We start from the raw sequence: 22,695 nt of genomic DNA, 5'->3' as shown, positions 1-22,695 counted from the left end.
ATGACTTCTGAGTTCTGTTTACCCTTTTTTTCATTCCTTTTATGCTTTTAACCAAATCCAAACCAATAACTCTTCTATTCACCTGACTAAGATTCGCAAGATAACCATAGATTGCTTCAAACCACAATCCTCATGGGATCGACCCTGACTCACTCAGGTATTACTTGGACGACATAGTGCACTTGCTGGTTCAGTTGTATGAAGCGTGGGATTCGTGCACCAGATATAGTGCCCGCCATGCTTTCGGGATATAGTGCCCGTTACACTCATGGGATATAGTGCCCGACACACTTCTCAGGGTAAGGTGCTCCTACACTCTTGGGATATAGCGCTTGCCACGCTCTCGGGATATAGTACCCGTCACACTCATGGGATATAGTGCTCGACACACCTTGCAACAGAGAGAAACTTACACATTCTCATCATCAACAAAATCTCAATCAGGCCTTAATTACCATATTCATTCATAATCATTCATATTTATTCATTCAATATCATTATGACAAAATATTCATCAATTACATAACACTTTCACACTTTTCAACCATGATTCAGCATACTTTCAAGCTTTCTTCTCTTCCAAGCTACCATCCCTTCCTAACTTCACCTCATCACTAAGCATACAACTAAGATTTAGGGGATAAAAAAGTAAAAATAGAGACTTAGAAGTTCGAAATTAGGTTTTAAAATATAAAATTCATTTTTGTTGAAAATAGGATCGTCGCGTATGCCAGTACCTTGTTCGCGTACGCGAGATGCCCAACCCGGAAGGGTTTGTAGCGTCGCGTGCAGGTGGTCGTGTACATAACCCCTCAAAAACCACTGCTCGCATATGTAAGATGCCAAACCCGTAAGGGTTGGTCGCGTCGCGTGCAATGGTCACGTACGCAAGATCTGCAGATTAGCAAAAATGTTGAATGCTGCACAATTTTCAGTTTTGCACACCGAACTTCCGACGGGCATAACTTTCTCATTTTAAAACATTTTTCATCTGTTCTTCAAAGGACATAGACTTCACGAACCCAATTTTCATATGAAACATGTTTGAATCAATTTAGGGGTCTGGAAGTCGAGTTATGGCTCGCCGAAATTAATTAAAAATTAGTCTTTTTCAAAATCCACCAAAACCTCTATTCTTCAAAAATCTCATTATCAAACCAAAGTTTCTTAACCCAAAACAACCCAAATTCTAACCAAAATGATTTCATATCCTTATCAACCCTCTCTCAACATATCGATGTCCAATTCTATTAATTTCCTTCCAACAAACTCATAATCAACCAACATTATTCATAAATCAACAGTCAAGTATTATCTTTCTTTATAATTATTACCAAAACTGATCATGGCTCAATATTCAAATTCAATATCCTCATTAATCATCACACAATACAAACACCACTTACCTTCCTTACCCTTTTCCTGGCCTCCGGCCCAAAATTCATAGCCTCTAGCCCAATATCTATTCAATTCAACACAACTCATAAACATACAATAATTATCCAACACCAATATCAATTTCCTTCATGCATTCTCAACACACATTAATTCATTCAAACTTAATCCTAAGGGCATCTAACATAGGAATTCACATCACACCACACGGTACTTAAATAAAACTTAAACTGTACCTTAGCCGATTTCTTGTAAAACCCGAAAACACCTCAAGGTCAACGCTCCTCAAGAGTCCACATCCCCAAAGCCTCTTCAAACCGAATCTCTGCCACCAAGGTCCAACGATCAAGCTCCCAACATCATCAATGTTATCCAAATCAACATTATTCAATCCAATCCCAAAATATATCATTATAATCAACATTCAAGCTTGCTAACCAATAAATCAACAAGGACTTGAGGTTCTTACCTAATTTATGCATCATTTGAGTAAGACCCACTAATTTTCTCCAGTTAATTTGAATCTAGAATATCAAAACAACTAAAAATCTCAACACCAAAACAATAAATTTTCTAAATTGGGAAGGAGAGACTGAGATTGAGATTTAGGTTTTCTTACTCAATTGATTAACAGCCTTTGTAGAGAATTTCGAGATAAACGTGTGGCCATTAACGGCTCGTTAATCGGAGCTCCGAATAAAAAAATATGAAAGATTGAAGTTGGTCAAGGGTTTGGAGCACTCCTTGCTTCCCCTTTCTTGTTTCCAACGTGATTCCCAGAATGTGATGGAGAGGTGGCTGAAGCCACATTATTAATGTGGTGTTAGGTTGGACTTTAGGCCTAATATGGGTCCAGTCCAATCGGTTTGACCTATTTGGCCCAATTTTAGATTAAATTCTTTGAAATTAGTATCAAAATTCTTATTTTAATTAATTCTGTCTCAATAAATTATAAAATTCTATTTTTTAATTTCTATAAATAATGATTAATTTATTCATTAATTATTTACTATTTTTACGGGTTTTACAGAACTTTAGTTTTCTACAATTATTTTGTGGTAAATAGTTTTGGGTTTTAATATCAGCAATTTTTTGTTTTTATTAAGGTGAACTTTGGTACTGTGATTGTATAATTTTGGTGTTTGGTGGACGAAATTGTGATCATTAACAATGGCTCCAAAGACTTGGTGCTCTTAAACATAAATCACACTTTGTCACAATTCCGCACAACTAACCAGCAAGTGTACTGGGTCATCCAAGTAATACCTTACGTGAGTAAGGGTCGATCCCACAGAGATTGTTGGTATGAAGCAAGCTGTGGTCATCTTGTAAATCCCAGTCAGGCGGATTCAACTGTATTAAGAAATTATAGTATACGTGGAGGAATAAAATAGTAAATAGTTACTCATATAATTCAATAGTGGGAACTTCAGATAGGTGCATGGAGATGTTGTGTCCTTTCTGAATTTCTGCTTTCCTACTGCTTTTATCCAATCTTTGTCACTCCTTTCTATGGCAAGCTATATGAAGGGCATCACCATTGTCAATGGCTATATCCCATCCTCTCAGTGAAAATGGTCCAAATGCTCTGTCACAGCACGGCTAATCATCTGTCGATTTTCGATCATGTTGGAATAGAATCCCTTGATTCTTTTGCGTTTGTCATCACGCCCAGCAATCGCGAGTTTGAAGCTCGTCACAGTCATTCAATCCTGGAATCCTACTCGGAATACCACAGACAAGGTTAGACTTTCCGGATTCCCATGAGTGCCGCCATCAATTCTAGCTTATACCACGAAGATTCTGACTAAGGAATCCAAGAGATATGCGCCCAGTCTAAGGTAGAACAGAAGTGGTTGTCAGTCACGCGTTCATAGGTGAGAATGATGATGAGTGTCACAGATCATCACATTCATCATGTTGAAGTGCAACGAATATCTTAGAATAAGAATAAGTCGAATTGAATAGAAAATAGTAGTAATTGCATTGAAACTTGAGGTACAGCAGAGCTCCACACCCTTAATCTATGGTGTGCAGAAACTCCACCATTGAAAATACATAAGTGATGAAGGTCCAGGCATGGCCAAATGGCCAGCCCCCAGTGTCTAAGATCGCATAAACTGATCAAAGATGTCTAATACAAAGGTAAAAAGTTCTATTTATACTAAACTAGCTACTAGGGTTTACAGAAGTAAGTAATTGATGCATAAATCCACTTCTGGGGCCCACTTGGTGTGTGCTTGGGCTGAGCTTGAATGTTACACGTGCAGAGGCTTTTATTGGAGTTGAACGCCAAGTTGTAACGTGTTTCTGGCGTTCAACTCTGGTTCGTGACGTGTTTCTGGCGTTTGACTCCAGAATGCAGCATGGAACTGGCGTTGAACGCCAATTTAGGTCGTCAAATCTCAAATAAAGTATGGACTATTATATATTGCTGGAAATCTCTGGATGTCTACTTTCCAACGCTGTTGAGAGCGCGCCATTTAGAGTTCTGTAGCTCCAGAAAATCCATTTTGAGTGCAGGGAGGTCAGATTCCAACAGCATCAGCAGTCCTTTGTCAGCCTCTTATCAGAGTTTTGCTCAGGTCCCTCAATTTCAGCCAGAAAATACCTGAAATCACAGAAAAACACACAAACTCATAGTAAAGTCCAGAAATGTGAATTTAGCATAAAAACTAATGAAAACATCCCTAAAAGTAACTAGATCATGCTAAAAACTACGTAAAAACAATGCCAAAAAGCATATAAATTATCCGCTCATCACAACACCAAACTTAAATTGTTGCTTGTCCCCAAGCAACTGAAAATCAATTAGGATAAAAAGAAGAGAATATACTATACATCTCAAAATATCAATGAATATTAATTCTAATTAGATGAGCGGGACTTGTAGCTTTTTGCTTCTGAACAGTTTTGGCATCTCACTTTTTCCTTTGAAGTCTAGAATGATTGACTTCTATAGGAACTTAGAATTTTAGATAGTGTTATTGATTCTCCTAGTTAAGTTTGTTGATTCTTGAACACAGCTACTTTTATGAGTCTTGGCCGTGGCCCTAAGCATTTTGTTTTCCAGTATTACCACCGGATACATAAATGCCACAGACACATGACTGGGTGAACCTTTTCAGATTGTGACTCAGCTTTGCTAGAGTCCCCAGTTAGAGGTGTCCAGAGCTCTTAATCACACTCTTTTTGCCTTGGATCTCGACTTTAACCACTCAGTCTCAAGCTTTTCAGTTGGACCTTCATGACACAAGCACATGGTTAGGGACAACTTGATTTAGCCGCTTAGGCTTGGATTTATTTCCTTGGGCCATCCTATCCATTGATGCTCAAAGCCTTGGATCCTTTTTACCCTTGCCTTTTGGTTTTAAGGGCTATTGGCTTTTTCTGCTTGCTTTTTCTTTTTCTTTCTATTTTTTTCTCAAATTTTTTTTTCTGCAAGCTTTTGCTTTTTCACTGCTTTTTCTTGCTTCAAGAATCAATTTTCATGATTTTTTCAATAACATTCTCTTTGTTCATCATTCTTTCAAGAGCCAACAATTTTAACATTCATAAACAACAAGATCAAAATTATGCACTGTTCAAGCATTCATTCAAAAAACAAAAAGTTTTGTCACCACATCAATATAATTAAACTAAATTCAAGGACAATTTTCGAAATTTATGTACTTCTTGTTCTTTTGAATTAAAAACAATTTTCATTTAAGAGAGGTGAAGGATTAATGGAATTATTCATAGCTTTAAGACATAGTTACTAACTACTAATGATCATGAAGTAGAGACACAAAACATAGATAAACATATAACATAAAAAACTGAAAAACAAAGAGATAAGAATAAGGAAGTTAAGGAATAAGTCCACCTTAGTGAGGGTGGCGCCTTTTGAAGGTCCAATGGTGCTTTTTGAGCTCCTTTATGTCTCTTCCTTGCTTCTGTTGCATGATCCCTAGTGATTTTGGTGTTCCTACCCTTAGTTCCTTCCAATAATTATGTGGAGGAACATGTATCCCCTGAGGTATCTCAGGGATTTCTTGATGAGGAAATTTCTCATGCTCTCTTGATGTGCAGTCAAATGCTCTTCTACTGAGTTATGGACCCTTGAGATGAATATCTCCATCTCCCATGACTCAGAGGTGGAAGCTTTTGTCTTCTCTTTTCTCTTCTCTTTCTTTTCTCTCTTTTTTTTTGAGGTTTCTCTGGCCTTAGGTGCCATCAATGGTTATGGAAAAGAAAGAAAAGCAAAAAATCTATGCTTTTACCACACCAAACTTAGAATGTTGCTCACCCTCGAGCAAAAGAAGAAAGAATAGAAGAAGGAGAAGAAGATATGTGGGAGAGGGAGAGATGTTTGTGTTTTGGCCATGTAGGGTGGGTTTGGGTGGGAAGGATGGATGGATGTGAGTGGTGAAGAGATGATGGGGAAGAAGGATTAAGGTGATTGGGGAAGAAGGGAGAAGGTGAGTTGAGGTAGGTGGGGATCCTGTGGGGTCCACAGATCCTGAGGTGTTAAGGATTTACATCCCTGCACCAATTAGGCATGTAAAACGCCTTTGCATACAATTCTGGCGTTTAAACGCCGAGGTGATGCATGTTCTGGGCGTTCAACGCCCATGTGCAGCATGTTTCTGGCGTTGAACGCCAGTTCCATGCATGTTTCTGGCGTTCAGCGCCAGCTCTATGCTCTGTTCTGGCGTTGAACGCCAGCCAGATGCTCCTTACTGGCGTTTAAACACCAGTAAGTCCTTCCTCCAGGGTGTGATTTTTCTTCTGCTGTTTTTGATTCTATTTTTAATTTTAGTATTTTTTTCGTGACTCCACATGATCATGAACCTAATAAAACATAAAAGAGCAATAAAAAGAAAAAAATTAGATAAATAAAAATTGGGTTGCCTCCTAATAAGCGCTTCTTTAATGTCAATAGCTTGACAGTGGGCTCTCATGGAGCCTCACAGGTGATCAGGTAACGGCGCCAAAAACTTGCTGGACGAAATTGTGATCATCAACAATAGCTCCAAAGACTTGGTGCTCTCAAACATAAATCACACTTTGTCACAACTCCGCACAACTAACCAGTAAGTGTACTGGGTCGTCCAAGTAATACCTTACGTGAGTAAGGGTCGATCCCACAGAGATTGTTGGTATGAAGCAAGCTATGGTCATCTTGTAAATCCCAATCAGGCGGATTTAACTAATTTAAGATATTATTGTTTTTTCGAATAATAATAATAAATTAAATAGAAAATAAAGATAAAGTTACTCATGTAATCCAATGGTGGGAATTTCAGATAGGTGTATGGAGGTGCTGTGTTCCTTCTAAATCTCTGCTTTTCTACTGTCTTTATCCAATCTTTGTCACTCCTTTCTATGGCAAGCTGTATGTAGGGCATCACCGTTGTCAATGTTAGGACCTCCCAACACCAAACTTAGAGTTTGAATGTGGGGGTTCAACACCAAACTTAGAGTTTGGTTGTGGCCTCCCAACACCAAACTTAGAGTTTGACTGTGGGGGCTCTGTTTGACTCTGCATTGAGAGAGGCTGTTCATGCTTCCTCTCATTACCAAATAACTTGGCATTTAGCTTCATGATGGCTCCTAGATATTGAGCAACTTGCTCTCCAGTTACATCTTCATCCTCTTTAGAGGAAGAATAGTCTTCAGAGCTCATGAATGACAGAAGGAGATTTAATGGAATCTCTATTGTCTCTATATGAGCCTCAGATTCCTTTGGATCCTCAATAGGGAACTCCTTCTTACTTGAGAGACGTCCCATGAGGTCTTCCTCATTGGGATTCACATCCTCTCCTTCCTCTCTAGGTTCGGCCATATTGATTATATCAATGGCCTTGCACTCTCTTTTTGGATTTACTTCAGTATTGCTTTGGAGAGTACTAGGAGGGGTTTCAGTGATTTTCTTACTCAACTGGCCCACTTGTGCCTCCAGATTTCTGATGGAGGACCTTGTTTCATTCATGAAACTTAAGGTGGCCTTAGACAGATCAGAGACTAAATTTGCTAAATTAGAGGTATTCTGTTCATAATTCTCTGTCTGTTGCTGAGAAGATGATGGATAAGGCTTGATATTGTTGAGCCTATTTCTTCCACCATTACTAAAGCCTTGTTGAGGCTTTTGTTGATCCTTCCATGAGAAATTCGGATGATTTCTCCATGATGAATTATAGGTGTTTCAATAAGGTCCACCTATGTAATTTACCTCTGCCATTGCAGGGTTCTTAGGATCATAAGCTTCTTCTTCAAAAGATGCCTCTTTAGTACTGTTGGATGCATTTTGCCATCCATTCAGACTTTGAGAAATCATATTGACTTGCTGAGTCAACACTTTGTTCTGAGCCAATATGGCATTCAGAGCATCAATTTCAAGAACTCCCTTCCTTTGAAGCGTCCCATTATTCACAGAATTCCTCTCAGAAGTGTACATGAATTGGTTATTTGCAACCATGTCAATAAGTTCTTGAGCTTCTGCATGCATTTTCTTTAGGTGAATGGATCCACCTGCAGAATGGTCCAATGACATCTTAGAGAACTCAGATAGACCATAATAGAATATATCTATCATGGTCCATTCTGAAAACATGTCAGAAGGACCTCTTTTGGTCATCTGTTTGTATCTTTCCCAAGCTTCATAGAGGGATTCACCATCTTTTTGTTTGAAGGTCTGAACATCCACTCTAAGCTTGCTCAGCTTTTGAGGAGGAAAGAACCTAGCCAAGAAGGCCGTGACCAGCTTATCCCAGGAGCCCAGGCTATCTTTAGGTTGTGAATCCAACCATGTTCTAGCTCTGTCTCTTACAGCAAAAGGGAAAAGCATGAGCCTATAGACTTTAGGATCTACTCCATGAAACTTGCAGTTTTGTTGCATTAGAGCAACTAGTTGAGGTTTCAGCTCAAAATTGTTTGCCCCAATGGTAGGGATTGAGATGTTTCTTCCATCAAAGTTGGAAGTATGTGTAGTATAATCACCAAGCATTCTCTTTGCATTATTGTTGTTAGGTTCGACTGCCATGTCTTTTTCCTGTTCGAAAATTTTAGTAAGGTTGTCTCTGGATTGTTGTAATTTAGCTTCTCTTAATTTCCTCTTCAGAGTCCTTTCAGGTTCAGGGTCAGCTTCAACAAGAATGCCTTTTTCCTTGTTCCTGCTCATATAGGGAAGAAGAGAACAAGAAAAGAAAGAGGAATCCTCTATGTCACAGTAAAGAGGTTCCTTATTGTTAGTAGAAGAAGAAAGGGAATAAAGAAAGGAGAATCCAAACAGAAGGGTAAGGATAGGGGTAGTGAATTTGAGATAAAGAGAGGTGAAGAGAAGTGTTAGTGAATGAATAAATAAATAGAATAATATGAGAGAAGGAGAAATTTTTGAAAATAAATTTTAAAAAAGAGTTAAATGATTTTTGAAAAATAAAGATAAGAAATAAAATTAAAATTAAAATTTAAAATAATTAATTAATTAAATAAAGAATTTTTGAAAAAGAGGGAGGTATTTTGATGCCTCCAGACTGGTTAGCTGTGCGAGTGACAGCCGCACAGGATATTTCCCCGAGAGGAAGAAAGTAGCCACAGTTGATGGTGAACCCCTAAACAAAGCTTGCTATGGAAAGGAGTAAGAAGGATTGAGTAGAAGCAGTAGGAGAGCAGGCGTCCTTGGGCTCTACAGCATCTCCATCCGCTTATCTGAAATTCCCACCAATGAATCTGCATAAGTCTTCTATCCTTTTATTATTCCTTTTTATTATTAATTATTCTAAAAAAATCATAAACCAATTTAATCTGCCTAACTGAGATTTGCAAGGTGACCATAGCTTGCTTCATACCAACAATCTCTGTGGATTCGACCCTTACTCACGTAAGGTTTATTACTTGGACGACCCAGTACACTTGCTGGTTAGTTGAACGAAGTTGTGAAAATAAACAGTGCCCTAAGAGTAAATATATGCTAAAGCTCAAAAGATAGAAATCACAATTTCGTCCACCAAGTTTTTGAAAAAACTTGGTGGACGAAATTGTGATCCTTAATTAAAGGCTCCTTGGCATGTGCTAAAGAGAACTAATTTAACTAACTGATTACTTTCCTTTCACAACTCCGTTCAACTAACCAGCAAGTGTACTGGGTCGTCCAAGTAATACCTTACGTGAGTAAGGGTCGAATCCACAGAGATTATTGGTTTGAAGCAATCAATATTTATTTTATTAATCTTAGTCAGGATGTCAATAGGATTATTTGGATTAAAAGTGAAATTACTAGATTTGATTATAAAAATAAAAGAGGGAACAATGTTACTTTGCTTTGCAGTACTGGAGAATATGTTGGAGTTTTGGAGATGCTTTGTCCTCTGACTTCGACTCTTCCTTGAAATCCTCTTCTCACACGCAGGTTCCTTCCATGGCAAGCTCTATGTAGGGTGTCACCGTTGTCAGTGGCTACTTCCCATCCTCTCAGTGAAAACGTTCCTATGCTCTGTCACAGCACGGCTAATCATCTGTCGGTTCTCAATCAGGTTGGAATAGAATCCATTGATTCTTTTGCGTTTGTCACTAACGCCCAGCCCTCAGGAGTTTGAAGCACGTCACAATCATTCAATCCCGGAATCCTACTCGGAATACCACAGACAAAGTTTAGACTTTCCGGATTCTCATGAATGCCGCCATCAATCCGGCTTATACCACGAAGATTCTGTTGGGGAATCTAAGAGATATTCATTCAATCTGATGTAGAACGGAGGTGGTTGTCAGGCACACGTTCATGGATTGAGGAAGGTGATGAGTGTCACGGATCATCACCTTCTTCACAATTAAGCGCGAATAAACATCTTAGATAAGAACAAGCGTGTTTGAATGGAAAACAAAGGAATTGTATTAAATCATCGAGACGCTGCAGAGCTCCTCACCCCCAACAATGGAGTTTAGAGACTCATGCCGTCACAAAGTATGTAATTCAGATCTGAAAATGTCATGAGGTGCAAGATATGTCTGTAAAAGTTGTTTAAATAGTAAACTAGTAACCTAGGTTTACAGAAAATGAATAAGCTAAGATAATTGGTGCAGAAATCCACTTCTGGGGCCCACTTGGTGTGTGCTGGGGCTGAGACTAAAGCTTTCCACGTGTAGAGGCCTTTCTTGGCGTCAAACTTCAGGTTATGACGTGTTTTGGGCGTTCAACTCCGGATAATGACGTTTTTCTGGCGTTTAACTCCAGACAGCAGCATGAACTTGGCGTTTAACGCCAAGTTACGTCGTCTATCCTTGCGCAAAGTATGGACTATTATATATTGCTGGAAAGCCCTGGATGTCTACTTTCCAACGCCGTTAAGAGCGCGCCAATTGGACTCCTGTAGCTCCAGAAAATCCATTTCGAGTGCAGGGAGGTCAGGATCCAACAGCATCAGCAGTCCTTTTTCAGCCTAAGTCAGATTTTTGCTCAGCTCCCTCAATTTCAGCCAGAAAATACCTGAAATCACAGAAAAACACACAAACTCATAGTAAAGTCCAGAAATATAATTTTTGCCTAAAAACTAATATTATTTTACTAAAAACTAACTGAAACATGCTAAAATCTACATGGAATTACCCCCAAAAAGCGTATAAAATATCCGCTCATCACAACACCAAACTTAAACTGTTGCTTGTCCTCAAGCAACTAGATGAATAAAATAGGTTTTAACAGAAATAAAGAAGCAATAATATTCTCAAGTTTTAAATGAAGCTCAAATTCTTATTAGATGAGCGGGGCTTGTAGCTTTTTGTCTCTGAACAGTTTTGGCATCTCCCTGTATCTTTAAATTTTCAGAATGATTGGCAGCCTTAGGAACTCAGAATTCAGATAGTATTATTGACTCTCCTAGTGTAGTATGTTGATTCTTGAACACAGTTATTTTATGAGTCTTGGCTGTGGCCCTAAGCACTTTGTTTTCCAGTATTACCACCGGATACATAAATGCCACGGACACATAACTGGGTGAACCTTTTCAGATTGTGACTCAGCTTTGCTAAAGTCCCCAGTTAGTAGTGTCCAGAGCTCTTAAGCACACTCTTTTGCTTTGGATCACGACTTTAACCACTCAGTCTCAAGTTTGTAACTTGAACCTTCATGACACAAGCACATGGTTAGGGACAGCTTGGTTTAGCCGCTTAGGCCTGGATTTTTATTTCCTTGGGCCCTCCTATCCATTGATGCTCAAAGCCTTGGATCCTTTTTATTCTTGGCTAGTGCCCATGGCTTGTGAATATTGTGTTTTTTTTTTTGACTGCTTTCTCTTGCGTCAAGAATCAATTTCATGATCTTTCAGATCATCAACAATATTTTTCGTGTTCCTCATCCTTTCAGGGGCCAATATTCATCAAATTCAAAGTACATATTATGCACTGTTCAAGCATTCATTCAGAGAACAAAAAGTATTGCCACCACATATAATTAATTATAAATTTTATTATTAAGAACTCGAAAAATATACATTACTTCTTTATTCTAAAAGAAAATCTACTACTTTATTCATGTCTAATGATGATGAGAAAAATAAATTATAGCTTAATTGGAAATAAAATCAAAATAGACATCCTAATTACTACTAAATACCTTCTAAGGTCAATTTCTAAAAGGAATAATTATTACTAAGTAAAAACAGAAAAATTGGAACTCAGCAACCTGTTGTTTTGAGGAGTGGATGCTCCTCTAATTCTTTGGGATGTGGTTCAAGGATTAATTTTTGGCGCTTCAGCTCCCTTAGGTCACCCCCTTGCTCCTCCTGTTCCTTGAGCAGTTTGCAAATCATGCTACCTTGATTATTCTGTTCTCCCTTTATTTGATCCATAGCTTCTTGCAATCTGAAAATAGAAGTCTCAAGCTGTTCCCAATATTCGAATTGGGGCAGTTCTGGGAGGGCTTCTTGTGCTCTCCTTCTGGCAGAATCCTCTTGTTGCTGTTGCCTGACCATTGATGTTCCAGTAATGGGCTTTTCAATTAGGATATATTCAGTTATTCCCATCTTTACTCCAGCATCTTTGCAAAGCATAGAAACTAGGCTTGGATAAGCCAATTTAGCGTCCTTAGAATTCCTGTTTGCTATTTTATATAGCTCACAGGAGATCAGCTGATGGACTTCCACTTCTTTTCCCAACATGATGCAGTGAATCATGACAGCTCTTTTGATGGTAACTTCAGAATGGTTGCTGGTGGGCAATATGGAACGGCTAATAAAATCCAGCCAGCCTCTGGCTACTGGTTTTAGATCTTCTCTTTTGAGTTGAACTGGGATGCCAGTTGTACTGGTAGTCCACTTGGCTCCAGGGATGCATATATCCTCCAGAACCTTGTCCAACCCTTTATTGACCCTCATCATTCTCCTATTAAAGGAGTCTGGGTCATCTTTCAGTTGAGGAATCTTGAATATCTCCCTGATCTTGTCAGAATTGGTATGAATGATCTTTCCTCTGACTAAGGTCTTATGGTCAAAGAGAGCAGCTCCAATGATTCTTTGCCTTTCTGTCTGCCATAGATTAGCATAGAATTCCTGAACCATATTCTTCCCCACTTTCGTTTCAGGATTGGCCAGAATTTCCCAATTCCTGTTTCGAATTTGCTCTTGGATCTCCGGATATTCATCTTCTTTCAGATCAAATCTGACTTCCGGGATCACTGATCTGTGACTCATTATCGTGTAGTAATGGTCTGAATGTTCTTTAGTTAAGAACTTCCCTTGATTCCAAAGTGGCTTTGGAGCGCTTTCTTTCTTCCCTCTTGGGGCGGTTTGCTTTCCTTTAGGAGCCATGATCTTAAGTGAGTATGTTTTTGTGATCATGGATAAGCACACCAAACTTAGAGGTTTGCTTGTCCTCAAGCAAAGGAGAAGAAAGAAGAGGGATAGAAGGAGAGCAATTGTGGAATGGTGATGATGAGGGGACGCCGAACACAATATATAGGGAGGGGGGTGGGAAATTTTCGAAAAAAAAATAAGAAAGAGATAAAATAGAAGATATGATTTTAAAAGATATGATCAGAAAAAGATATAATTTTGAAAAGAAAAAGATATGAATTATAATTTAAAAGATAGATTTGAAATTTAATTTTGAAAAAGATTTTAAAAGATAATTGATGTGTTGAAAACAAATTTGAAAAGATGATGGATTGAATTGGAAAGCCATTTGTTCTTTTGGGTTAAGATAAATCTAAAATATTTGCAATCATTGGATTTTAGAAATTAGGATAAACTTTTTGGAACTGAAAGTGATAATTTGAAATATGTTTATGCAAGAAAGTATGAATTGAAACATAAAAAGTTAGAAAAAATGTGAAGAAAAATGAATGTTACCTCCTTCCCACCATCCTGGCGTTAAACGCCCAACTGTTGCATGGTTTGGGCGTTTAACGCCCAAATGTTGCTTCTCCTGGGCGTTCAACGCCCATGTGATGCTTCTTTCTGGCGTTGAACGCCAGGAAGTCCTTCTTTACTGGGCGTTTTTCTAAACGCCCAGAATGCTAGCATATTGGCGTTAAACGCCCAGAAGGTGCATCTTTCTGGCGTTTAACGCCCAGAAGATGCTCCTTTCTGGCGTTTAACGCCCAGAAGGCTACCCTTACTGGCGTTAAACGCCCAGTGGGTGCTTCTTTTGGGCGTTTAACGCCCAAAGTGTTTCTTACTGGCTTTGTCATGCCAGTGAGCTTCCAAATTTCTCTGTAACTCTTGGGACTTCAATAAATTTGCTATTTCACCTTTGAAGATATTTAGACCTAAACCTGTAAAGAAAGAAAATTTATTTAATTAGTAATTTAAACTTTGTACATGGCTGGGTTGCCTCCCAGCAAGCGCTTCTTTAATGTCATTAGCTGGACTATCACTGATCTTCAATTAAGTCTCAGTTTTGAGCATTCTTGCTCGAGATTACCTTCAAGATAGTGTTTAACTCTTTGTCCATTAACAATGAACTTTTTGTTAGAGTCACTATCCTGAAGTTCTATGTATCCATATGGTGATACGCTTGTGATTACATATGGACCTCTCCACCGGGATTTTAATTTCCCAGGGAATAATTTGAGCCTTGAATTAAATAGCAGAACTTTCTGTCCTGGCTCAAAGACTCTGGATGACAATTTCTTATCATGCCATCTTTTTGCTTTCTCTTTGTAAATTTTTGCATTTTCGAAAGCATTGAGTCTAAATTCCTCTAGCTCATTTAACTGGAGTAATCGTTTTTCTCCAGCTAACTTGGCATCAAGGTTCAGGAATCTGGTTGCCCAATAGGCCTTGTGTTCCAGTTCCACTGGCAAGTGACATGCCTTTCCATACACCAGCTGGTATGGAGAGGTCCCTATAGGGGTCTTAAATGCTGTTCTGTATGCCCATAGAGCATCATCCAAGCTTCTTGCCCAATCCTTTCTACGGTTAATTACAGTCCGTTCCAAGATTCTTTTAAGTTCTCTATTTGAGACTTCAGCCTGCCCATTAGTTTGTGGGTGATATGGAGTAGCCACCCTGTGGTTGACTCCATAACGTACTAGAGCAGAGTAGAGTTGTTTATTACAGAAATGAGTGCCCCCATCACTGATTAACACTCTAGGGATACCAAATCTGCTGAAGATATGTTTCTGGAGGAATTTTAACACTGTTTTAGTGTCATTAGTGGGTGTTGCAATAGCCTCCACCCATTTGGATACATAATCCACTGCCACCAGAATATAGGTGTTTGAGTATGATGGTGGGAAAGGTCCCATGAAGTCAATGCCCCATACATCAAACAACTCAATCTCCAAGATTTCTTGTTGAGGCATGGCATAACTGTGAGGCAGGTTGCCTGATCTTTGGCAACTGTCACAGTTAAGCACAAATGCTCGGGAGTCTTTATAGAGAGTAGGCCAGTAGAAGCCACTTTGGAGAACTCTTGTGGCTGTTCGTTCACTTCCAAAATGTCCTCCATACTGTGATCCATGGCAATGCCAAAGGATCTTCTGTGCTTCTTCTTTAGGCACACATCTACGGATTACTCCGTCTGCACATCTCTTAAAGAGATATGGTTCATCCCAAAGATAGTACTTTGCATCTGTGATTAATTTCTTTGATTGCATCTTACTGTACTCTTTGGGTATGAATCTTACTGCCTTGTAGTTTGCAATGTCTGCAAACCATGGCACTTCCTGGATGGCCAGTAGTTGCTCATCCGGAAAGGTTTCAGAAATTTCAGTGAGAGGGAGGGACGCCCCTTCCACTGGTTCTATTCGGGACAGGTGATCTGCTACTTGATTCTCTGTCCCTTTTCTGTCTCTTATTTCTATATCAAACTCTTGCAGAAGCAACACCCATCTGATGAGTCTGGGTTTTGAATCCTGCTTTGTGAGTAGATATTTAAGAGCAGCATGATCAGTGTACACAATCACTTTTGATCCTACTAAGTAGGATCTGAATTTGTCAATGGCGTAAACCACTGCAAGTAGCTCTTTTTCTGTGGTTGTGTAATTCTTCTGTGCATCATTTAGCACACGGCTGGCATAGTAAATGACATGCAGAAGCTTGTCATGCCTTTGTCCCAACACTGCACCAATGGCGTGGTCACTGGCATCACACATCAGTTCAAATGGTAATGTCCAGTCTGGTGCAGAGATGATTGGTGCTGTAACCAATTTAGCTTTCAGAGTCTCAAATGCCTACAGACACTCTTTATCAAAGATAAATGGCGTGTCTGCAGCTAGCAGGTTGCTCAGAGGTTTGGCGATTTTTGAAAAATCCTTTATAAACCTCCTATAGAATCCTGCATGCCCCAGAAAGCTTCTGATTGCCTTAACATTAGCAGGTGGTGGTAATTTTTCAATTACTTCTACCTTAGCTTGGTCCACCTCTATTCCCTTGTTCGAAATTTTGTGCCCAAGGACAATTCCTTCAGTCACCATAAAGTGACATTTTTCCCAGTTTAAAACCAGGTTAGTCTCTTGGCATCTTTTCAGAACAAGTGCTAAATGGTTAAGGCAGGAGCTGAATGAGTCTCCAAATACTGAAAAGTCATCCATGAAGACTTCCAGAAATTTTTCCACCATATCAGAGAAAATTGAAAGCATGCACCTCTGAAAGGTTGCAGGTGCATTGCACAGGCCAAATGGCATCCTTCTGTATGCAAATACTCCAGATGGGCATGTGAATGCCGTTTTCTCCTGATCCTGGGGATCTACTGCAATTTGATTATAACCTGAATATCCATCCAGGAAGCAGTAGTATTCATGACCTGCTAGTCTTTCTAGCATCTGGTCTATGAATGGTAAAGGAAAATGATCCTTTCTGGTGGCTGTATTGAGTCTTCTGTAATCAATGCACATACGCCACCCTGTAACTGTCCTTGTAGGAACCAGTTCATTTTTTTCATTATGAACCACTGTCATGCCACCCTTCTTAGGGACAACTTGGACAGGGCTCACCCAGGGGCTGTCAGAAATAGGATAAATAATCCCAGCCTCTAGTAATTTAGTGACCTCTTTTTGCACCACTTCTTTCATAGCTGGGTTCAGCCGCCTTTGTGGTTGAACCACTGGCTTGGCGTCATTCTCCAACAAGATTTTGTGCATGCATCTGGCTGGGCTAATGCCCTTAAGATCACTAATGGACCACCCAAGAGCTGTCTTGTGCGTCCTTAGCACTTGAATTAGTGCTTCCTCTTCCTGTGGCTCTAAGGTAGAGCTTATAATTACAGGAAAGGTTTCACCTTCTCCTAGAAATGCATATTTCAGGGATGGTGGTAATGGTTTGAGCTCGGGTTTTGGAGGTTTCTCCTCTTCTTGAAGGATTTTCAGAGGTTCTATTATCTTCTCTGAATCCTCCAAATCGGGCTGAACATCTTTAAAGATGTCCTCCAGCTCTGATTCGAGACTCTCAGCCATATTGACCTCTCTTACCAGAGAGTCAATAATATCAACACTCATGCAGTCATTTGGGGTGTTTGGATGTTGCATGGCTTTAACAACATTTAACTTGAACTCCTCCTCATTGACTCTCAAGGTTACTTCCCCTTTTTGGACATCAATGAGGGTTCGGCCAGTTGCTAGGAAAGGTCTTCCTAGAATGAGAGTTGCACTCTTGTGCTCCTCCATTTCCAGCACCACAAAGTCAGTAGGAAAGGCAAATGGCCCAACCTTGACAATCATGTCTTCAATCACGCCTGATGGGTATTTAATGGAGCCATCAGCAAGTTGAAGACATATCCTGGTTGGTTTGATTTCTTCAGTCAAACCAAGCTTTCTGATAGTAGATGCAGGTATTAGGTTGATACTTGCCCCAAGATCGCATAAAGCTTGCTTGGTACAAACACCTTCTAATGTGCATGGTATCATAAAGCTCCCAGGATCTTTAAGCTTCTCAGGTAAGCTTTTCAGAATGACTGCACTGCATTCTTCAGTGAGGTAAACTTTTTCAGTTTCCCTCCAATCTTTCTTATGACTTAAGATCTCTTTCATGAACTTAGCATAAGAAGGTATTTGCTCAAGTGCTTCTGCAAACGGAATCTTTATTTCAAGAGTCCTGAGATAGTCTGCAAAGCGGGCAAATTGCTTATCCTGTTCTGCTTGGCGGAGTTTTTGAGGATAAGGCATTTTGGCTTTGTATTCCTCAACCTTAGTTGCTGCAGGTTTATTACCTACAGAAGTGGGTTGGGAAGCCTTTTTAGAAGGATTGTTATCAGCACTTGTATGTGACTGATCACCCACTGGCGTTTGAATACCATGGGTGGAAGCTGGGGTGGCGTTAAACGCCACCTCCTTGCTTGTCACTGGCGTTTGAACGCCAGAACCATGTTCCTTTTGGGCGTTCAACGCCAGATCCATGCTTGTTTCTGGCGTTGAACGCCAGGAATGAGCATGGTTTGGGCGTTCAGCGCCAGCTTTATCCCTTTCTGGGCTCTGCTTGTCCTCAGAGGGATTTTGAGTAGCTATTTGTTCATTTCCTGTCTTCTTGCTGCTTTGAAGTGAGGTATTTAATATTCTCCCACTTCTTAATTGAACTACTTGGCATTCATCTGCTATTTGTTTTGACAGTTGCTTTTCTGTCTTTTTTAATTGCACTTCCATGTTCCTGTTAGCCATTCTTGTTTCCTGTAACATTTCCTTGAATTCGGCTAGCTGCTGAGTTAGGAAGTCTAATTGCTGATTAAATTCGTTAGCCTGATCCATTGGACTGGGTTCTGCAGTTACTGTTTTAGCTTCTTCTTTCATAGAGGATTCACTGCTTAGGTACAGATGCTGATTTCTGGCAACTGTATCAATAAGCTCTTGAGCTTCTTCAATTGTTTTTCTCATATGTATAGATCCACCAGCTGAGTGGTCTAGAGAAATCTGAGCTTTTTCTGTAAGCCCATAGTAGAAGATGTCTAATTGTACCCATTCTGAAAACATTTCAGAGGGTCATTTTCTTAGCATCTCCCTGTATCTCTCCCAGGCATCATAAAGGGATTCATTATCTCCTTGTTTGAAGCCTTGGATGCTTAGCCTTAGCTGTGTCATCCGTTTGGGAGGGAAATAGTGATTCAGGAATTTTTCTGACAGCTGTTTCCATGTTTTTATGCTGTTTTTAGGCTGGTTATTTAACCACCTCTTAGCTTGATCTTTTACAGCAAATGGAAATAGTAGTAATCTGTAGACATCCTGATCCACTTCCTTATCATGTACTGTATCAGCAATTTGCAGAAATTGTGCCAGAAACTCTGTAGGTTCTTCATGTGGAAGACCAGCATACTGGCAGTTTTGCTGCACCATGATAATGAGCTGAGGATTCAGCTCAAAGCTACTAACTCCAATGGAGGGTATACAGATACTATTCCCATATGAAGTAGTAGTGGGGTTAGCATATGACCCCAGAGTCCTCTTGGACTGTTCATTCCTACTTACTTCCATAATGGAATGCAAGTTGAGAATTTATATGTTGAGAATTATTTATTTTATAGTAATGGAATAAATAAAAATGGAATAAAGAAAAAGAAGTTAAAAATATTTTTTTTTTTCGAAAAATTTGAAAGTAAAATCTGAAATTTAAATGAAAAATATTTCGAAAAAGTAGTTCACAATTAGTTAGAAAACATAAATTTTTTTTTTGAATTTTGAATCTTTATGATGAAAGAGAAAAACACACAAATGACACAAGACTTAAAATTTTTAGATCTAGTGCTCCTTATTTTCGAAAATTTTTGGAGGGAAAACACCAAGGAACACCAAACTTAAAAATTTTAAGATCAAGACACAAGAAAAACTCAAGAACACCTTGAAGATTCACAAGAACACCAAGAACAAAAGGAAGAACACCAAACTTAAAATTTTTAGAAAATCAAAATAAATTTTCGAAAATTATAAAAAGATTAACAATAAAACACCAAACTTAGAGTTTGGCACAAGATTAAATCAAGAAAAATTATTTTTGAAAAAGATTTTCAAAAGTATTGGTGCTCCCTTGTCAAGAATATGACCCTTCTATTCTAGCCAATTGGGCAGCAAATATAACAATTGTTTTGAAAAAGCTCAAGAAAAACAAGAAAAGACTCAGAACAAGAAAAATTAAAGATCAAACAAGAAAAATAGACAAGAACAACTTGAAGATTAAGGAAAAACAAAGAACACTCACACGAAAATTTCAAAGAAAAATATAAAAGATGCAATTGACACCAAACTTAGAACAAGACACTAGACTCACGAAGAATTAACAATTAATAAAGAAAAATAATATTTTTGAAAAATATTTTTGAAAAGGGAATAAAGGACTCAGATTTAATGACTCTGTAACATCAATACTATATTCCTGATCTAAGAAATAAAATAAGCCTTCAATTGTCCAAATTCAACAATCCCCGGCAACGGCGCCAAAAACTTGGTGGACGAAATTGTGATCCTTAATTAAAGGCTCCTTGGCATGTGCCAAAGAGAACTAATTTAACTAACTGATTACTTTCCTTTCACAACTCCGTTCAACTAACCAGCAAGTGTACTGGGTCGTCCAAGTAATACCTTACGTGAGTAAGGGTCGAATCCACAGAGATTATTGGTTTGAAGCAATCAATATTTATTTTATTAATCTTAGTCAGGATGTCAATAGGATTATTTGGATTAAAAGTGAAATTACTAGATTTGATTATAAAAATAAAAGAGGGAACAATGTTACTTTGCTTTGCAGTACTGGAGAATATGTTGGAGTTTTGGAGATGCTTTGTCCTCTGACTTCGACTCTTCCTTGAAATCCTCTTCTCACACGCAGGTTCCTTCCATGGCAAGCTCTATGTAGGGTGTCACCGTTGTCAGTGGCTACTTCCCATCCTCTCAGTGAAAACGTTCCTATGCTCTGTCACAGCACGGCTAATCATCTGTCGGTTCTCAATCAGGTTGGAATAGAATCCATTGATTCTTTTGCGTTTGTCACTAACGCCCAGCCCTCAGGAGTTTGAAGCACGTCACAATCATTCAATCCCGGAATCCTACTCGGAATACCACAGACAAGGTTTAGACTTTCCGGATTCTCATGAATGCCGCCATCAATCCGGCTTATACCACGAAGATTCTGTTGGGGAATCTAAGAGATATTCATTCAATCTGATGTAGAACGGAGGTGGTTGTCAGGCACACGTTCATGGATTGAGGAAGGTGATGAGTGTCACGGATCATCACCTTCTTCACAATTAAGCGCGAATAAACATCTTAGATAAGAACAAGCGTGTTTGAATGGAAAACAAAGGAATTGTATTAAATCATCGAGACGCTGCAGAGCTCCTCACCCCCAACAATGGAGTTTAGAGACTCATGCCGTCACAAAGTATGTAATTCAGATCTGAAAATGTCATGAGGTGCAAGATATATCTGTAAAAGTTGTTTAAATAGTAAACTAGTAACCTAGGTTTACAGAAAATGAATAAGCTAAGATAATTGGTGCAGAAATCCACTTCTGGGGCCCACTTGGTGTGTGCTGGGGCTGAGACTAAAGCTTTCCACGTGTAGAGGCCTTTCTTGGCGTCAAACTTCAGGTTATGACGTGTTTTGGGCGTTCAACTCCGGATAATGACGTTTTTCTGGCGTTTAACTCCAGACAGCAGCATGAACTTGGCGTTTAACGCCAAGTTACGTCGTCTATCCTTGCGCAAAGTATGGACTATTATATATTGCTGGAAAGCCCTGGATGTCTAATTTCCAACGCCGTTGAGAGTGCGCCAATTGGACTCTTGTAGCTCCAGAAAATCCATTTCGAGTGCAGGGAGGTCAGGATCCAACAGCATCAGCAGTCCTTTTTCAGCCTAAGTCAGATTTTTGCTCAGCTCCCTCAATTTCAACCAGAAAATACCTGAAATCACAGAAAAACACACAAACTCATAGTAAAGTCCAGAAATATAATTTTTGCCTAAAAACTAATATTATTTTACTAAAAACTAACTGAAACATGCTAAAATCTACATGGAATTACCCCCAAAAAGCGTATAAAATATCCGCTCATCATATTTTCAAAAATTAGAGTGAAAAGTTGTAGGTGGTTTTGAAAAAGATAAGAAACAAACAAAAGTCAAATAGTTAGTTTTGAAAAGATAAGAAGATAAGAAGATAAGAAGTTAGAAAAGATATTTTAAAATCAAATTTTTGAAAAAAGATAAAATTTTGAAAAAGATATGATATAAAAGATAAGATAAAAAGATATGATTAAAAAGATATGGTTAGAAAAGATTTAATTTTTAAAATTAAAATTAATTACTTGACTAACAAGAAACTAAAAGATATGATTCTAGAATTTAAAGATTGGACCTTTCTTAACAAGAAAGTAACAAACTTCAAATTTTTTGAATCAATCACATTAATTGTTAGTGTAATTTCGAAAATTTGAAATAAAATTAAGAAAGAGATTTTGAAAATAATTTTAAAATTTTCGAAATTAATAAGATAAAAATGAAAAAGATTTGATTTTTGAAAAAAATTTTGAAAAGATAGGATTTTTAAAATTGAAAATTTGACTTGACTTATGAGAAACAACTAATTTTAAAAAATTTTGACTAAGTCAACTCAAATTTTCGAAAATTAGGAGAGAAATAAGGAAAATATATTTTTTGATTTTTGAATTTTTAATGAGGAGAGAGAAAAACACAAATATGACCCAAAACATGAAAATTTTGGATCAAAACACTTAATGCATGCAAGAACACTATGAATGTCAAGATGAACACCAAGAACACTTTGAAGATCATGATGAACATCAAGAACATATTTTTGAAAAAAAAATTATGCAAAGAAAATATGCAATACACCAAACTTAGAAATCTTTAATGCATGGACACTATGAATACAAAAATGCATATGAAAAA

This window comes from Arachis hypogaea, chromosome 5 (genome assembly GCF_003086295.3).
Source record: "Arachis hypogaea cultivar Tifrunner chromosome 5, arahy.Tifrunner.gnm2.J5K5, whole genome shotgun sequence".
NCBI lineage: Eukaryota > Viridiplantae > Streptophyta > Magnoliopsida > Fabales > Fabaceae > Arachis > Arachis hypogaea.
The sequence above is the reverse complement of the archived record's forward strand: the minus strand, read 5'-3'. Positions refer to the sequence as shown.